The sequence below is a fragment of the Triturus cristatus genome, chromosome 2_2 (assembly GCF_964204655.1).
Source record: "Triturus cristatus chromosome 2_2, aTriCri1.1, whole genome shotgun sequence".
NCBI classification, from domain to species: domain Eukaryota; kingdom Metazoa; phylum Chordata; class Amphibia; order Caudata; family Salamandridae; genus Triturus; species Triturus cristatus.
Window position 1 is genome coordinate 1,169,718,225 of NC_140582.1, and position 20,418 is coordinate 1,169,738,642.

At 48.8% G+C, this 20,418-nt stretch overlaps 1 protein-coding gene across 4 annotated transcripts in view; it reads left to right on the top strand.

Annotated features, from left to right (window-relative positions):
• The window catches only part of ZNF638 (zinc finger protein 638), a 994,232-nt gene that overhangs the window by 50,420 nt on the left and 923,394 nt on the right, over positions 1–20,418 (top strand). For 2 of the 4 annotated variants that reach the window (XM_085642740.1, XM_085642739.1), the window contains exon 2: positions 163–236. The exons of the other annotated variants lie outside the window; for them this stretch is intronic. The gene's annotated coding sequence lies outside the window, so the exon portion shown is untranslated. The remainder of the gene's footprint in view (positions 1–162; positions 237–20,418) is intronic. 4 annotated transcript variants of the gene reach the window in all.

A 20,418-nucleotide genomic window follows, 5' to 3' on the forward strand; every position in this document is an offset into this window, starting at 1 on the left:
TTGTGTTGCGTAGTCTGGTTTCAAGAGGACTAATGATTGCACTACTGTCTTAAGTTTGTCAAGGGGAGTAAACGGTTTGTTTTTCCTTGTTTCAGCGCGTTGCGCGCTCCTTTGGCTGAGTTATTGATATGCTCCATCATTGACATTTTTTTTTTTGTCCAGGCTGAGACCCAAGGACCAGCGTCCACTCTCTTCAGCCATTCTTGGATAAGAAAAGATACCTTTTTTGTGACCAGGTTAGTGCCCCCTACCTCCATCTACATTGCCATGTAAGTGTAGTAAACAACCAGAGTTTGAGTTTAGTATTCATGATAGTGGTTTGCAGCACCATGCATAGTAATATAGATATTCTAACGTTGAATGTGAGAGTGCGCCATCTTTCTTGCATGCCCCCACTTTTTCTTGAATTGCTGAATGTACTTTGAGTGTGCCCTGGGCTCCTGCCAATCAGGTGCCCAGGGCCTATGTTCCTTCCCTAAAAACTATGCAGAAACCTAAAACCCCAATTGGCAAACCCTGGCCACATGTCAGCCCCTGGTAAATGGTACACTAGGTACCCAGGGCCTTGTGACCAGGGAAGGCCCCTAAGGGCTGCAGCACTTATTGTGCCACTGCCCCCCTCCCACAGGAGTGTCAGGATAGGGGGTGTACCCACCCCAAGGCAGGGACCCATTGGTCCCTGCCCTTTACCTACCTGTAATGCCCCTAAATTTAGTATTTAGGGGCACCCTGAACCTTCCTTAGATTCCAGATTCCGTAACAGCAAAGAAGATCAAAAAGAAAGAAGACCTGCCGTGCAGCTGCTAACAAGAGGAAGACACCAACTGCTTTGGCCCCAGCCCTACTGGCCAGTCGACCCTCAAACCTGCTCCTGCTAAATCCCGGCACCTCCCGTGGCCAGCAACCTCACAAACCCCAGAGGACCTGGCTACCTTGTGACTGAGCATCTGGGACTCCCACGAGCAGTGGCACTGCTCAAAGCAAGTAACTGACACCTGGCACCAGGCAGGAACCGCGAACCCTGCACTCTGCACCCGCCAAGCCTGGCATGTGCTGGAGTGGACAAAGACCCCGAGGACGTCGCCCCGGCAACTGTGACCCTGAATCCGGCACCCAAGGACCCACCTCGACGCTCCTGACTACGCCTGCAGCCTCAGAACCAGGGACCCCCCCCCCCCCCCAACCGCGATCAACGGAGGTTTAGATTTCCCAACATCAAAAGGTACCCCTGCACCCGGCGCCCTGCGGCCCCCTATGCCCAACTCCTGGGTACCTACCTATCCTCCAACTACTAACTTACCTCTCAAAGTGGTGGTCACACCTGAAGAATCTCCGTCCCCGAGCTTGCAGCCTTTGTTCGTCCTTGAGCTTTTCCATTGAGCGCCCGACGGCTCAAAAGCACCCTGCACCCAGCCTCCCGAGTGGCCCTGGCAGTGCAACTCCTACCTACTTACCAACTTGCCCTGAGCAAGTGACCAGGAGCCCAGCTCCCACAGCCGCGTGGCCTGCTAGTCAGCAGCCACCAACCAAAGGCCCCCTGCCTTCCATAGAATAACATTGGGCCTAACTCAGTCTGCACCCGGCTGCCCCTGTGCCGCGGAGGGTGTAACAACTGGGAGACCCCTGAGTCTATGCCCAGAACCTTAACTCTGCCAGTCGAGTACTTACCCAAAAAGCCCATGACTCACTTTTCTTCCGTAGGGTAACCTTGACTCGTTTCACTTGAAATTTCTTTTAAATGTAGAGTTTCTAAACTTTAAAATATTCACCTAAAATCAACCGAGTAACAAACGGAAATACTCACCTGCTATTAGGAGAGATCCAGCACTGACCCTGAAAATTACTTACAACCGTACTTACCACTAACTCCATTTTCTTCCGCAGGAAACCATTGACTGTTTTTCTGTGAAATTTTTTCTAAGTGTCGATTTTGCAAACTTATAAATATTCCTTAAAAATCGCCTGTATAACTTAAACACAGTTTCTCAACTGCTTACAGGTGGTACCCTAGTGCTGGATCCAGGATCCAACACTAACCTAGAAAAAGTAACCATAACCCCACCTACCTGCTAAGTGAATTTCCTCCCATAGGATAACATTGGTAATTTGATTGGAAAAAGTTTCTAAGTGTCAATTTTTAAAATTGAAAAATATTGCTCAAAAATCACAACAGTAACTAAAACTTACTTACTCATTTGTTTCCAAGAACTGTCCCAGGACTGAATCTAGGATCCAGTCCTGGAGTTAAAAAAGTAATCACTTGCATGTAACTTAAAATTCCCATTGAGCTTAATGTATTATTGTGTTGCCTATTGCACCAAACTATTACATTCAAAAGTCAATTGCCTATTGCAAAGTATCTAACTTAAGCATTTCATTCTGAGAAAGTATATTTTGATACCTATTGTTGGTTCTAAAATAAACAACCATATATTTGTATGTACAAACCATTGGCCTAGAGTTCAGTTCTTGTGTGTGAGACCAGTTGCTGAGTGTGTGCAAAAAATGCTTGACACTGTCCTCTGATACTGCCTTACTGCTTGACCAAGCTACCACTTTAGAGAGTAAGGTTATATTTAACTTTAGCCTCTGCCAAAGGGCTGTGGACTCGATTTGTGAACAGTATATACAGAGCCACTTTCCTATATTGAATAAAGGAAATTCTTTTGACCAGGATGCTCAGAATGCTATGTAGACGACAAGAGTGAAGATCGTTTTCTATGCCGACTCTAATCCAGGGGTAAAAAACATCTGTGGTGTCTAGAATTTTATGTTGTATGGTCCAGAAATTCCTCTGATTTCTCTCGCGCTCGCTCCCCCCTCACCCAGCCACTCCGGCTGCATGTTGTGGTGCAGTGTCATGAGTCAACATGGCACACATCCCTGTGTGCAATGTGTAAGAAAGTGCCCTCTTTTTGCATGGTCTTAGAGATGTCCCCTGAAACGACCGAACACTAGTGTCCAGCCTGAGTGGCTGCTCGCCAGCTGCCACCACCAGACATGTTTCTGGACTCCTGGCCAGAGAGCCTGCTGCTCTCAGGGGTCTGAAGCCATGCACATCCTGGGACGAAGTGCCAAGCCTCCTCCCCAGGATGGAAAGGGTCCTCGAAGGGGAAGTTTAAAGGCTTGCTGCCTTTGTAAGCTACCACAGCCATTTGTTGCTCCCAGCAAGTGGCCTTTACTGGTTCTTACCCCCACTTTGGGCAAGGGAATCGGTAGGAAAACCCAAATAATGAAGGGAGGTGTTCCCAGCTTTGCCAACCCCACCCCTAAGGTAGGGGAGGCGAGGTGAAGCATAACTCAGTCTCCGCCATCTTGAAGATGGGGGGGCACAGCCAACCGAAGTGAGACTTATGCCCCCCTCCTTCTGAAGGGTGGCACAATCAGGGGTGTACCCACCACAAAGAAGGGACCCTTTGGCACCGGCCTGTTCCTACCTGTAACTCCACAAAATTAAGTATTTGGGGCAATCCAGAGCCATGCCTCCTCAGACAAGATAAAGGACCGAAGAGCCGTGCTGAAGGAAGAAGAGGACACCAACTGACTTGGTCCCAGCCCTGCTGACCTGTCCCGTACTCAACCCGCTACTGCGAAATCCCAGTGTGTCCTGCAGGTAGCAGCCCCCCCCCCCAGAAACCAGAGGACCTACCCTGCCTTCTCCAACCAGACTTAGTCTCCCATGAGCACCGGATTTGGTCAGCAACAGACTCTGGCCAAGTCCGCACCACTCTGCACCTGATGCCCACGGCTGGAGTTCGAGTGGCCCAACACCACAAGGAAGACAACACCCCCCTGCAATCTTGACCTGGGATCTGTGGTGATCCCTGACCCTTCTAAAGTTTCTGTTCGAGGCATATGAGCTGCAGATTACACACTTGTGCATAGATCGCCATCTGGTGTTGGGCCCGGATGTTTGCAGTTTTTTCTTCTTGGAAAGTCTTTGGAAGTCACTAGGTCGGTGACTCCTCCTTTGGATCATATTGCGCATGGGCTTCGGCTCCAGATTGTTTTTTTTTTCGCCATCGGGCTCTGATGTTATCTTGGCGTTCCGGTTCCGAACAGCTTCCAGTTCCCCAATCGACGCGCAATCCTCACCCTAATTCGCGGTATTGTTTCGATTGCAATCTCCACACTCGGCGCGGCTCTCCATTTAAGACCTTCGATTCCAGTCGTCGACGACTGCCTTCAGGCCTACCCAAGCTCCGGTCCTGGCTAATGGAAAGGACTCCCTTCAAGAAGTGCCCACGATGTGGGTCCAAATTCCCCCACACCGATCAACACTAAGTATGTAACATCTGCCTCTCCCCTGAACACGAGGCTCGAGACTGTCCGGTCCAAGAAAACCATTCGAGACCGAAGGGCACTAAGAACCATGGCACACTCGTCGACGGCGATTCCAGGTGACCTCTTCGGAGAAGAAGTCGACGCTCCAGAAGAACATCACACAGAGGGCCTCGTCAGCGCCTCCGAAGCCGACGATTCGGATGTGGAGGACATCACTCCGGCACAGAGGGTCGTGAGTACTGAACCCCCCCCCCCCCCCCCCCCCACCCCCCCGCCCAACACCCTCGACGGCACTGAAAAAGGCTTCGGTCATGCCTTCGGGCCTAGGTAAGACCAAAGACACTGCTTCCCACACTGCACCTTCAGGACTGGTAAAGAAGCCGATTAAGTCTTCCGGCGGCTCGGGCTCGAGCCAGCCCACTGTCTGTGCCGAGAAACACTCCTCTGCACCGACTCTGAAAAAGAAAATGGCCTCCTCGGCACAGAGCTCCATACCGAAACACTCTGCGCTGAAACCCAGCTCTAGCTCCTCTGTACCGACACCATCCCAGGAACCGACCAAAAAACACAAGGCCATCAACACCGATATCTCGAAGCCGAAAACCATCTCGGCACTGAGTAAACAAACAGCCCTTTCCAAACCGCATAGTTCTGAACAGCGGACTAGCACAGACTCTAAAACCAGAAAAACAACGGCCCGATGCCTTCGGCGCCGACGGACAAACCACCCTCGGAAGAACTCTTTACACCGGATCCATTGCAAAAGACATTGATCAAGGACCCCAAAACCGGACACTTGATGCTCAGCATCAAAAAGAGACAGCTGGAAAAACCTGCCCCATCTCCACCTCCAAAGAGGAAGGTCTCTGCTACCTCCCCTTTCAGAATGCCTTCACCACCTCCACCTCCTCATTCTCCAACACCCTCTCCGGATGATGACTATGATGATAATGATACAGTCTATGATGACATAGGGGACGTACCCCATGACCTACCTAGAGGGGACCCCACTCCCACAGGCTCCCCAGACCCATGCGACGACTATAACATCCCTGACATTCCTAACGTCCCACAAGATGATCTCTACCCTTTGAGACCATCCCCACCAGAAGACTCATTGGAGTTCGACCACTTACTCCAGAGGGCTGCACACTATCACGGGGTAGATCTCCATACCGACCCCGTGGAGGAGGACTTCTTCTCGAAACCTTTGACCGTACGCATATGGCCACCTCCATACTGCCCATGCTTAAAGGAGTTATTAAACACGCGCCAGAGGTTTGTAAAGACCCAGTCAGAGCCAGGGTCATTAACCCGTGCATTGACAAAAAATATAAAGCTGCCCCTACAGAGCCCGCCTACATCAGAGGGCCAGCACCACTAGATTCCCTGGTAGTGTCTACAGCACGAAAGAGGGCCAACTCCCAAGCGTCAGGCGAAGCACCACCACCTGACAAAGTCAAAACTCTTGGACGCATCCGGCAAGCGCACTGCATCACAAGCTGCCAGTTCGAGGCATGTGGGCTGCTGAATTCATATCTGTGCATAGATCGCCGCCTAGTGTTGGGTCCGGATGATTGCACATTGTTGTCCTGGAAGAGTCTTCGAAGTATCCTGAGATGGGTGACTCCTCCCCTGGACCACAGTGCGCATGGGCATCCTCTCCATCCCCAGATTGTTTTTTTCCGCCATTGGGTTCGGATGCAACTATCTTAGCTCAACTTCGGAATACTTAGTTTTAGGCCAAAAGGCCTATAGTTTTCGTCGGTACTGTTACTGTTCGGTGTCGAATACTAGTTCTAGTGCTCCACACCCTCTTTCAACTTCCGGACAGAATTGGTTCAAACTTCGACGCTCTAGACGATGGAATCGAGGACTCCGTTCAAGAGGTGTCCGTTGTGCCACGCCAAGTACCCTCATATCGACGTCCACCCGGTCTGTAATAAATGTCTCTCGCCGGATCACGACGAATCGAAATGCATGGCCTGCGCGCGGTTCCGATCCAAGAAAACTCTACGGAACCGACGGGCAGCGAGGCTCGAGGCGCAGCAGGCAGCGCCCGCACCCACCAATATATTCAGCACCGAGGACGAGGACGCCAAGAGCGTGGAAGAAATAGTCTCTAGCCCCGCTTCAGAGCATGGTTCCCAATTGGACGACTATGACGAAGGGCTCTTTCGACGTGAAGCAGCAGTCGACGAGGTAGGGGACTTCGACGAAGCCTATGGGGCCGAAGAAGACAGCTCTCCCGAGGAGCTAGGCCAATCCGTCGAAACGGAGGCCGAAACTGTGCATCGTCGTCAGGCTCCGGTCGAGGGATCGCCTTCGGGCCTTACCCAAGACCTAATACATGGTTCCTCGGCCCGGCATCGAACACTATGCAAGAGCCACTATCAGCAAAGACGACCGGGTTGTTTAAACCCAAAAACAGCCATCGCTCCAGTCCCTTCAAAATCGAAAGTGAAACTGGTGGTGGTCTGATCAAAGGCGTCGAAACAATCCACTGCCCCGGCGCCGAAAAAAGTCGTCGGCTCCGAACGCGTACAGAGACTTCGGCGCCGAGCTCACCGCAGCAGACACGGTCGACGCACAGAAGAAGCGTGCCCTCGGGCACCACAACACCGAAGCCCGTGACCTCCGCTTTCAAGATGGCCGCCTTGGCTACGTCGACACCTAAAGCACCGATGACGAATAAGTCCTCGACTACATCGACTATCGATGCATCCCTTTAGGCCAGCGACCCCCTTCCAACAAAAAAGTCGGGGTCGGCCTCGACGCCTACTACCAAGATGCCCACCAAACCACCATCTCAGTTTGCTGTGCAGCAGGTCTCTGCATCTCTACAACGCATCCATGACCAGGTAGCCCTCCACTCTACCTCGGGTCCCGACACTACCTCACCCTGTAGAGTGCACTCGGAGCCCACCAACATTACATTTGGGCTGACATCGGCACCGAAACTCTTTCAGATTCGGACACGTGTCTTACACACACAGTCCACCACCACTGGCCTAACAGAACAAGATTCTTCGGGGCCGCAATTTATCGATGCCGACACTGGCAGGTTAATGCTCCACAAGCGCAAAATAACACCAGTCAGGGAAGAAGTTCCATACAAAATTCCGCTTAAACGCAAGCTACCGGCGGTGCAGGAACCAGTGCTACAAGAACACTTCCATCCCCTCCAACTGGATCCGCAGTCCTTTTCTCCTACCCATTCTGAATCGGACACGATGCAGGAATATGGTGGGGACGATACCATCTACCCCGGGTACGCAGATCCCGATGAACCACAAGACCCTGATCAGGCATGGGATGACCCCACAGACCAAAGTATCGCGACACATACTCAGGATGCGCAACTCTACAACATTAAAACATATCCTACAGAGGACACGGCCGCATTTAATGCCCTTAAGGCTGCTGCTCATCATGGGGTAGAACTACATTCTGACGCCATTGAGGAGGACTTCCTGCTTGACACTTTCGCATCTTCAGAAAGGACTGTCAAGACTCTGGCAGGTTTCAGAACCCCTTTAAGCATGGGCAAAGACATTTTCAAAGACACCACAAGAGCCCGAGTGTTAAACCCCAGGATTGCAAAGAAATATAAGCCTGCACCTGGAGACCCTAAATACATTAGTGGTCAGTTGCCATTAGACTCTATGGTGGTTGCCAACGCTCGCAAACGAGCCCACTCACAGACGACTGGTGATGCTCCTCCCCCAGACAAAGAGTCAAAGGTCCTTGAAACATCGGGCAAACGTATTGCAGCACAAGCAGCGAATATCCTGCGCATTGCCAATACACAGGCACTCCTGGAACGTTATGACAGGTCACATTATGACACGTTGGAGTCACTGCTCCAACATCTACCAGAGGAGTATAAAGAGTCAGCGGAACTCCTCATTAGAGAAGGACAACTCCTCACTAATGCATCCATAAAATGCGCCCTAGACGCAGCTGACACAGCGGCCAGGGCAATAAACACAAGTGTCATGCTGCGACGCCATGCCTGGTTACGCATCTCAGGCTTCAAACCCGAGATCCAAAACAAGATCCTCAACTTACCGGTTAACACGGAATTTTTATTTGGCCCAGACGTTGACACTACCCTAGAGAAAATAAAAAAAGACAGACACTGCGAAATCTATGGGGGCGCTACAAACGCAGCAATTCCGTAGTGGCTCCTTTCGTCGCACTGGAAATAGGGGAACGTCGAGGGGTCAGGGGTCACAACAACAGTATTCTAAAGGTGGCACACAAACCACCTACGACAAAAACAGGGGTGGATATCGTGGATCCAGCACCAAGGGCAGGGGACGTGGGTATGGCAACACCAGGTCCTCCCCAAAGAACAAACAGTGACGCCCTCTCCCTACCCCCCGACCACTTAACACCTGTTGGGGGGACGACTCCAGCTGTTCCTGTCCGCATGGAAGAACACCACGGACAGGTGGGTCAGGGACATCATTCAACATGGGTACTGTCTGGAACTCACTTCCACTCCACCCAACATACCACCAAAGCACTGTCCTATGTCAGCCGAACACTTGGATTTACTCCAGCAAGAAGTGCTTGCTATGCTCGCAAAAGGGGCCATAGAAGTAGTGCCCATCGCACAGCAGGGCACAGGGGTGTACTCTCTGTACTTCTTGATCCCAAAAAAGGACGGCTCGCTCAGACCTATCCTATACCTGCGACCCCTAAACCTATATATACTTTCGGAGCATTTCCATATGCTCCCCCTCCAACAGGTTCTCCCACTACTCAGTCAGGGGGACTTCCTAGCTACGCTGGACCTGAAGAATGCATACTTCCACATACCCATACATCCTTCACACAGGAAATACCTCAGATTCACTATTCAAGGGAATCACTATCCGTTCAAAGTTCTCCCCTTCGGAGTAACAGCACCCAGGGTCTTTACCAAGTGCCTGGCGACAGTGGCCGCACATCTGCGAAGACCAAATATTCACGTCTTCCCTTATTTGGACGACTGGCTAGTTCAGGCCAAGTCAGCACAACAATGTGCCACCCACATGTCCCACACCATTCACCTTCTTCACGATCTGGGATTCTCACTAAATTACCCAAAATCAAGTCTTCAACCTGCGCACGTACAACAGTACTTGGGCGCAATGATCAACACTCTGGCTGCCACAGCTCAGCCAACTTTAGTGAGAATCAACAGCATGCAACTGCTGATCTCAAAATTCCAACCTCAACACTCCCTTCCTGCGCGAGTGTTCATGCAGTTGATGGGCATGATGGCCTCCTGCATTTTCATAGTCCCACACGCGAGACTACATATGCGCCTGCTTCAGGAGTGCTTAGCACGTCAATGGAATCAGGCTCACGGGCAATTAAAAGACCTAGTGTTGGTGAGCGGTCGGGCATACAACTCTCTGCATTGGTGGAATCCACAAAACCTTTGCAAGGGCCGACCGTTCCACGAGCCTGTTCCACAAATAATACTGACAGCGGACGCGTCTCTCCAAGGATGGGGAGCTCATGTACTCAATTACACAGTGCAGGGACTATGGACTACACAACAAAAGAAGATGCACATCAACCTTCTGGAACTGATGGCAATCTTCCTGGCAATGAAAGCATTCAAAGTACACCTGTGCAACAAGGTCGTGTTGATCCGGACGGACAACATGACCGCCATGTACTACATACAGAAGCAGGGAGGAACACACTCTCCACAGTTGTCTCATCTGGCTCAGAGCATGTGGAAGTGGGCCATTCAGAGGAACATCTTCCTCATGGCGGAACACCTCCCATGCAAGGACAACCAGATGGCGGATCTGCTCAGCAGACACAGCCACCAGATGCACGAGTGGGAGTTACACCCATCAGTACTCCAACCGTACTTCCAGCAGTGGGGTCATCCAGAGATAGACCTATTCGCCACAAGGGAAAACGCAAAATGCCAAAGCTTTGCCGCCAGGTTCCCACATCCACAGTCGCAGGGCAATGCGATGTGGATGAACTGGTCCGGCAGATTTGCGTACGCTTTCCCCCCCCCAAGGCCGTTGATATCGCTGGAGGCACGCAAACTGTGACAGCACTCACTGACACTAATCCTGGTTGCTCCAACATGGGCACGCCAGCCATGGTACACCACCTTTCTGGAACTTTCCGTGGTGCCACATCAAAGGCTGCGGCTCTGACCCGCGCTTTTAACGCAGAACCATGGAGAAATTCAGCACCCAGATCCGCAACAGCTGAACCTGGCAATCTGGCTCCTGAAGTCCTAGAGTTTGGCTACCTAAACCTGCCACCTGACTGTATGGAGATCATTAAGGAAGCTAGGAGGCCCACTACCAGAGCTTGCTATGCAGCCAAATGGAAGAGGTTTGTCATTTATTGCAACAACAATGACATTAACCCGCTAGACGCATCTATTCAGAACATAATCTGCTATCTATTACACCTATACCGATGCAATCTGGCATACACCTCGATACGTGTCCATTTAACCGCAGTAGCAGCCTATCTCCAAAACAGGCAGCACCTCTCTTTATTCAGAGTGCCTGCCATCAAAGCCTTCTTGGAAGGACTTAAACGGGTGATTCCCCCAAGGCACCCCCCAGCACCGGTGTGGAACCTCAACTTGGTCCTCACCAGACTAATGGGTCCACCCTTTGAACCTCTCCATTCATGTGAGATTCAATTCCTCACCTGGAAAGTGGCTTTCCTGGTTGCCATCACTTCCTTAAGGAGAGTTAGTGAACTCCAGGCACTAACCATTCAGGAGCCATTTATACAAGTTCACGCAAACCGGGTCGTACTACGTACCAACCCCAAATTCATGCCTAAAGTAGTATCGCAGTTCCACATGAACCAAACCATTGAACTGCCTGTTTTCTTTCAAAACCCACAAAATGTCGCTGAGAGGATGCTCCACACACTAGATGTAAAGAGGGCCCTCATGTACTACATTGACTGAACTAAAAACTTTAGGAAAACTAAACAACTCTTCGTTGCCTTCTCTCCACAACACAAGGGCAACGCCATTTCCAAAGCAGGGATAGCCAGATGGATCGTTAAATGTATACAGATTTGTTATCAGAAAGCTAAACGCACATTAACGATTCCCCCACGAGCCCACTCAACACGAAAGTTAGGGGCGTCCATGGCTTTCCTGGGAAACATTCCTTTACAGGAAATATGTAGAGCAGCCACATGGTCCACTATACATACATTTACCAAACACTACTGTGTAGATGTACACTCAAAACAGCAGGCAGCTGTAGGACAGGCTGTTCTCAAAACTCTTTTCCAGACTGCTGCAGCTGGCACGGGTATCCGCCGCTAATAGGAGGTACTGCTGTGTATTCTATGCACAGATATGAATTCAGCAGCCCACATGCCTCGAACTGATTATGCTACTTACCAGTATGCATCTGTTCTTGGCATGTAGGGCTGCTGACATTCATATCGCCCACCCTCCTCCCCGGCGCCTGTAGCAGCTGCAGCTCTCAGAATTACTGTATAGCATGGTCATCACTTCCTGTATCTACTCCATCACTGCCACAATGGCGAAAAACAATCTGGGGATGGAGAGGATGCCCATGCGCACTGTGGTCCAGGGGAGGAGTCACCCATCTCAGGATACTTCGAAGACTCTTCCAGGACAACAATGTGCAATCATCCGGACCCAACACTAGGCGGCGATCTATGCACAGATATGAATGTCAGCAGCCCTACATGCCAAGAACAGATGCATACTGGTAAGTAGCATATTCAACATAATGGCGTATCGCTAATACACAAGCGCTACTAGCAAGATACGACAGGGCCCATTATGACGAACTAGAAGCCATATGCAACACCTCCCTGACACATACAAAAATAGGGCAAACGAGTTAATTCAGGAGTGCAAAACCATCACCAATACCTCCATCCGTTGTGCCCTAGATGCAGCTGACACTGCCTCCAGAGCCATTAATACCAGCATCCTCCTCCGTCGCCATGCGTGGCTAAGGATCTCAGGTTTTAAACCAGAAGTACAAGCCTCCATCCTGAACCACCCCTTTGACCAGGAACATCTGTTCGGCCCAAAAGTAGATGAGGCCCCCTCAAGAATGAAAAAAGACACTGATACGGCAAAGTCTATGGGAGCCTTACAATCGCACCCTCCCAGGCGTTCCTTTTGCCGCTCTTACTTTCGGAGCACATCCAGAGGCTACTCCTGACACCGCTTCCACTTCATGCAAGGCCCCTTCCCAATCCACCTTTACAAGGGGTTACCAAAGAGGCGGCTACAGATGCAACAATAATAAAGGCAGAGGCAAGACAAACACCGCCTGCTCTGCCTCCGCACCTACCCAATGACTTCCCTCCACTCCCCCAGACCATCCCTCTCCGTTCTGGGGCAGACTCCAAAATTTCCTTCCTGTCTGGACTACAATCACCTCAGACAAATGGGTAACACAAATAATTCGGTTAGGCTACTGCCTAGAACTAATCTCTACCCCCCCAAACATTCTACCCAGACAACGCCCAATGTCACAGGAACATCTAACACTACTAAAGCAGGATGTAATCTCCCTCCTACAAAAAGGGGCGATAGAACACGTTCCTACCAACCAACAAAATATGGGGGTCTACTCCCTATATTTTCTCATACCAAAAAAGGACGAGACTCTACGGCCCATCCTAGATCTCCGGCCCCTAAACGGATACATACTCAGACCATTTTCACATGGTAATACTTCAGCAGGTACTTCCACTGCTGTCCCACAACGATTTCCTGACCACTTTAGACCTAAAAGATGCCTATTTCCACATTCCTGTGCACAACGCTCACAGGAAGTTCCTCAGATTTGTAGTGGATGGCCAACACTACCAATTCAAAGTACTCCCATTTGGAGTCACAACAGCACCACGAGTATTCACCAAGTGCCTAGCAGTAGTGGCAGCACACCTGTGGAGACAACACATCCATGTCTTCCCATACCTAGACGACTGGCTGATTAAAAGCCAGCTCATACAACCTGTGTGTACAACACACGCACGCCACTATCCAGCTACTTCACGAACGCCACTATCCAGCTACTTCACGAACTGGGCTTCACAGTATACCACGCGAAGTCCCATCTACAGCCATCCTACATAAAACAATACCTCGGTGCCACCATAGACACCAAGAGCGCTAGCCTACCCCAGTCCGGCCAGGATTGCAAGCATTCACGCTCTACGCACAAAACTTATGGCACAACACTCCTTTCTAGCTCGAGTGTTTATGCAACTAATAGGGATGATGCATATTCATAGTACCTCACGCAAGACTCCAGATGCGTCCTTTCCAAGAGTGCTTAGCGCGCTAATGGAACCAGGCCCAAGGTCAATTAACAGATCTGGTGTTGGTAGACGGTCGTACCCATCGCTCTCTGCAGTGGTGGACCACCAAAAACCTTTCCAAAGGGCGACCGTTCCTGGACCCGGTTCCTCGGATAGTACTGACAACAGGCGCATCGCTATCCGGCTGGGGAGCTCACCTACTACATCGCACCATGCAGGGCTCCACATCAACCATCTGGAGTTACTAGCCATCTTTTTAGCCCTAAAATCTTTTCAAACACAGATTTCAGGCAAGGCAGTCCTAGTCCGCACAAACATGACAGCCATGTACTATATACAAAAACAAGGCGGCACACACTCTCCACAGCTCTCTCAGCTAGCACAGAGCATATGGAGATGGGCCATACCCCCAGAAAATCTTTCTCCTAGCCCAACATATCCCAGGAGTCCAAAACACCATAGCAGATCTGCTCAGCAGACAAACACAACTCCTCTACGTGTGGGAACTCCACCCACAAGTTCTTCACCCGTACTTTCAAACGTGGGGGCATCCACAGATAGACCCCTCCGCCACCCACAAACGCCAAATGCCCAAGCTTCGCCGCCAGTTATCCACACCCATTGTCCAAAGGCAATGCAATATGGATGAACTGGTCAGGCAGATTTGCATACGCTTTTTCGCCTCTCCCACTCATTCCACTAGTAGTGCGCAAACTACAACACTCCTTCACACTAATCCTAGTAGCTCCAACTTGGGCCAGACAACCGTGGTACACCACACTGCTGGAACTATCCGTAGTACCGCACCAGAAATTAATCCTCTCTCCACAACTCTTAACCCAGAACCATGGAGAGATCAGGCACCCGGACCCAGACCAGCTCAACCTTGCGATCTGGCTCCTGAGGTCCTAGAATTCGGTTACCTAAATCTTCCCCCTGACTGTATGAACGTCATCAAAGAAGCTAGGCGACCCACCACTAGAGCATGCTACGCGGCCAAGTGGAAATGTTTTGTTGTCTATTGTCACAACAATACCATCAATCCCCTAGATATGTACATTCAACACATCATAGGCTATTTACTACATCTACAAAGATGCAATCTAGCCTATGCGTCCATTAGACTGCACCTTGCAGCCATAGCAGCTTATCTACAAAACAGGCAACATCTATCACTCTTTAGAGTATCTGCCATTAAAGCCTTCATGGAAGGCCTTAAAATAATAATTCCCCCCCAGAGTGCCACCCTCACCTGTGTGGAACTTATCGTTCTCACCAGACTAATGGGGCCTCCCTTCGAACCTCTACACAAATGTGAGCTTCAATTCCTAACCTGGAATACCGCTTTTCTTGTAGCCATCACTTCCCTCAGAAGGATCAGTGAAATACAAGCACTTACCCTTCAAGAACCTTTTCTCCAAATGCACCATAACAAGGTTGTTCTCCGTACCAACCCAAAATTCCTCCCTAAAGTCATTTCTCCCTTTCACCTAAATCAAACTGTAGAACTACCAGTATTCTTCTCACAACCACAGACTGTTGCAGAAAGAGCTCTTCACGCATTAAATGTCAAACGAGCCGTACTCTACTACATAGAGAGAACACAACCTTTCCGTAAGACCAAACAACTGTTTGTCTTTCTCACCACCACACAAAGGCAACCCCATCTCCAAGTCGGGGATAGTTAGGTGGATTGTCAAATGCATTCAGATTTGCTACCACAAAGCAAAACTAATGCTATCCATTCCCCCTAAAGCCCACTCTACACGTAAAATAGGGGCTTCAATGACATTTCTAGGGAACATCCCATTAGATGATATCTGCAAAGCAGCTACATGGTCAACACCGCACACTTTCACTAAACACTATTGTGTAGATGTCCAAACTAAGCAACAGGTTAGTGTGGGCCAGGCTGTACTCAGAACATTATTTCAAACCACTGCAACAGATACGGGTAGTCGCCGCTAAGGATGGGTACTGCTATATAATCTATGCACAAGTGTGTAATCTGCAGCTCGTATGCCTCGAACGGAATATGCTACTTACCAGTATGCATCTGTTCTTGGCATGTAGAGCTGCAGATCTACACACGCCCACCCGCCTCCCCTGCTGCCTTTAACTGTTCCAGTTTATTATTTAGATACAACACATGGGCATCTTCACTGTTATTACTACGATCCATCTTTCCCTGCTGGCGAGAAACAATCTGAGGATGGAGCCGAAGCCCATGCGCAATACGATCCAAAGGAGGAGTCACCGACCTCGTGACTTCCAAAGACTTTCCAAGAGGAAAAACAGCTGCAAACATCCGGGCCCAACACCAGATGGCGATCTATGCACAAGTGTGTAGATCTGCAGCTCTTCATGCCAAGAACAGATGCATACTGGTAAGTAGCATATTCCTTCTGGGGTATTGCCCCCTCCCCGTCTGTGACTGGTAAGAATCTGACCCTAAGACACCCATGCACCAGACTCCCCACTGCCTTGGGTGATTTAACCCAGTGTCCTGGCATCCCAAATTATCTCCAACTGGTGGTTGTCTCCAGAATCTTAGTCCATGAGCCTCCAGTGTTTTTTGCAACCAGAGAATCCCCATTAAAAACGGCACCCGGCGGCCACTGTGCCCCCTTTGCCCGATCCTAATACCAGGAGCTCTGCTCCCACAACCTTGTGGCCTGCTCGTGAGCAGCCACTGACCGGAGGCCTCCTATTCCCAATTGGATAACATTGTGCCCCAGCACTCTGCATCCGGCCGCCCTAGTGCCGCTGAGGGCTCTTTGAGTGCATTCTTGACCCTAGGGGAAGCTTTAGTCAACCCCCCCCCCCTCAAAACCAACTCCCTGAACAAAGTACTTGCCTTTAAACCGATAGCCTATTTTCTTCCCATAGGACTGCATTAACTGCTCTTCTGTAAAAAGTTCTAAGTTTGGAGTTGAAGCTCAATGAAAAAGCATACTAGTTTACTGTTGACTTACCTTTGAACAAACTAATTGCATTCTACTGCATTTCAACTGTATTCAATTGAATTATTCTTGCGAAGTATTATTTCACTTACCTGCTCCAGGCCTGGCTTGGTTCTAGAAATAAAATACAACTAGATAATACATTTATAGATACAAATAGGTCTGGGTTCAGTCTTTAAATGTGACCTTTTGTTGCCTGTATGTACATAAATGCTTAACACTACCCTCTGATAAAGCCTTACTACTCGCTCACACTACCACAAATGGAGAGTAAGGTATTGTCTACTTTTGCCTCTGCCTTCCTTTTGGGATCCACTGGACTCTGGACACTATACCTTACTTCGGTATAGTATATACAGAGCCAGCTTCCTACATGACTGAGCTGCATGGCTTGTGGTGACCAGTTTTAGATTATGCCCTTGCAGATTTGGCAGAGAGCCCCTTTAGTGCTAATTACACCCATACAGAATTTGAAAATTACATATCAGTGATTGGCTAACCCTGGCCATTGGGGCAAGAGTTACTGAAAGCTTCAGCCAGTGTTTAGTCCAGCTCTTGCCTCTTAGACACCCACCTATAGAGGAGACAAGAATATGCAAAAGCTAAATTGGTACTCTTATCCAAATGTGTCCCAAATCTGGGAAAGTTTCCTTGGAGCTGTGTAAGGATGGTCACCAGCTTGCTGAGAAGCTTTATTACCACTACTAAGAGGAATGTTCTGCTTCATAGCCTGCTAAATCTAAGCTCCTGGAAGGACCTGTTTTGGAAAAAGAATAACTCTATAGTCTCTCCGGAGACTAGTGGTTCCCGCCCAGCTCGCATGAGGAATCAACTCTGTAGCAGGAGACCCTGGTCTAGGAGGTCCCTTTACCTGCAGCCAACAAGATTGATGAGACTGGTTTGTCCTGACCCTCCCTCTGAATAGAATAACATGATCATTTGGCTTTTCATGCCGGAATGCAAGCCGCTTCTACTTTTCAGTGCTAAATTTTTTTTCTCCCTGTGCTGAACATTTTACTTGCTCTGAATTAACTATCTTTTGTTTTTAGTTAATACTTTTCTGTTCCACGGATATTACAGGTATCCTGTGTAAACTGTTTGAGTTAACCATACCACCTTGTGCAAGTTACTGAAATGTTGCGGTGCAGCAGTTATGGCCCCAGGTCACCAGCCGTAAACTACCTACACAGCAAATCCACAATAGCTGTATCTGTCCTGGGACACAAACAAAAGCCCAAGCAGTTATTTTAGAACACGTGCAGCACAAATGCTAAACGTCAAAGTTGAGGCTGCTTATTGCCCCAAACCAGTTGCGACAGCCATTTTTTATTTCTGCATTTGCATCTGTTCTTTAAACTTAATGTTCTTTTAGTCCTTTTATACTCCCATCATCCATTCTATATTTTTTTTTAACCGTTCATGTTCTCCTGCAAGGTAGTGCAATTTCCCAAGTTTCTCATGTTATGGTTGGCCATCCGAACCCCTCTCCAAATACACGTACTGAAGCAGAGTTCATCAAGAGCAGTTTATTGTAACCCAATGCATTTCAGACCCCACCGGGTCCTTCGTCAGGGGTAACTGTAAATAGCAATCAGACAAACTTAAAAAAACCAACTATATGTAAATCACCTCCTTGTCATGTAAGTTGCGCAATTCATCTCTCCCAGCAATTGCCATCACATTACCAAAATGTTTCCGAAGAATGACCTTTAATATGGCGAAACTCTCCCCTCTTTATCCTACCTATCCAGTCTATTTTGCTCCGACACTCATTCCTTCATTTCCTTCCTCCTTTCAAACCGAACGTTGCCTTCCAATCCAAACCTGTAACTCCTCCCTGCCTTCCCTCTTATCTGATTACAATCTTCCCCCCCTTCAATACTATTCACCACCGCATCACCCCCATTCTACCAACTAAACTCACATATGTTCCTTTACGTCCTACCCAAAATCCTCAACCCGTCGCACTTAACTATCACTACCCCCTCGCATACCTGCTGAAACATAATCATCATCCTCTCTCATACAACGAAGATTTCACCTAATTACAATACCACCCGCGTTTGAACAATATGCAACTGAACACATGTTTCAAACGTGGGTGGTATTGTAATTGGGTAAAATCTTCGTTGGGTAGGAGGTAAACGAAAGTATGTGTTTAGTTGGTAGAATGGGGACGATGCGGTGGTAAATAGTATTGAAGAGGGGAAGATTGTAATCAGAGGTAAGAGGGAAGGCAGGGAGGAGTTACAGGTTTGGATTGGAAGGTGACGTTCAGTTTGAAAGGAGGGAGGGAATGAAGGAATGAGTGACGGAGCAAAACAGACTGGATAGGTAGGATAAAGAGGGGAGAGTTTCGCCATATTAAAGGTCATTCATCGGAAAAAAATATTTTGGTAATATGTTGGTGATTGCTGGGAGAGGAGTTTTCGCGATTTACAGTTAAAGTATATGACAAGGAGGTGATGCACATATATTTGGTTTTTTAAAGTATGTCTGTTATTCTCAGTTACCCCTGACGAAGGACCCGGTGGGGTCTGAAATGCATTGGGTTACAATAAACTGCTCTTGATGAACTCTGCTTCAGTACGTGTTTTTGGAGAGCGGTTCGGATGGCTCACCATAACATGAGAAACTTGGGAAATTGCACTACCTTGCAGGAGAACATGAACGGGTAAAAAAAATATAGAATGGATGATGAAGTATAAAAGGACGAAAAGAACATTAAGTTTAAAGAACAGATGCAAATGCAGAAATAAAAAATGGCTGTTGCTACTGGTTTGGGGCAATAAGTAGTCCCAACTTTGATGTTTAGTTCCAGTCGTGCTGTTTGGGCTTGGCACGTCGACAGTGCGCATGCAACATGATGAAACTGTACGTTTAAATTGGAATATTGTTTGGAATAATGGAGTGCAATCCGCCCATATATGATGTTGCAGCACAGATACTAAACAAATCTTTAAAACAAAATGGAGAGAAGCTGACTGTGCGCATCGCTTTCACTCATGTGGATAATGTATGAACTAATTGAGATGGGCCTGTGGTGTCTATGGCAGTGCGAATACGCTGATTATGGTAAGACTTGTCAAGGTCTGAAGGCATGGAACAGCAGATAATTTGGTTATAGAACAGCAGCACAGCTGGGCACACAGCTCACAAGATTTTGCTATGGAAGCTCCACCGTCGCTGCTTATTTCACCCTGTCGGACCACTAGTTTCTTGAAAGACTTTTTAAAAAGAAGTCCTTTCACCAGCATTAAGAGCGATGTAGTCCGTATAGGAATGAATAAAAGGCCAGTGCAGCGCAGTTAGGAAAGGCAGCTGGATTTGTCAAATTGGGCTCTACCTAGGAGGCTCAGAGCATATCTATTGGAACACAAGAATGTTCATTTTCTTTTCTTGCTTGCCTGGAGTTGTGTATTAGACCTCGAGGTAAGTAGTGGCAAGACTTGTTGGTGAGTCTTCAAGGACTAGGACTTGGGAATGCGAAACAGTGCGTGCACCTCTAAATGAGAGGGAGGGAGGGGTGTTCAGCCTGAAAGCAAAGATGCACTTTCCACTCACAACAGGCATTCACACACTCGCTGACTCTCCAATCTTCTTACTGATATACCAAAGCCCATATCCATTCAAATCAGGTGGCAAACCAGCTCAACATATGCGTTGACAAGAGGCAGCCTCAATGTCGAGACTACAGACCCACAACTGAAAGCTGCATTAATCTTTGACTCTCTCCACCTCAGTGGTTGAGATACCAGACTGCTTCAAACTGGCTTCACTTTCTAAACAGGTACATTAGAAGGTATCCACCTTGTGAGGCTAGATAGATATGTTTATGATGTCCGATACAATCCCA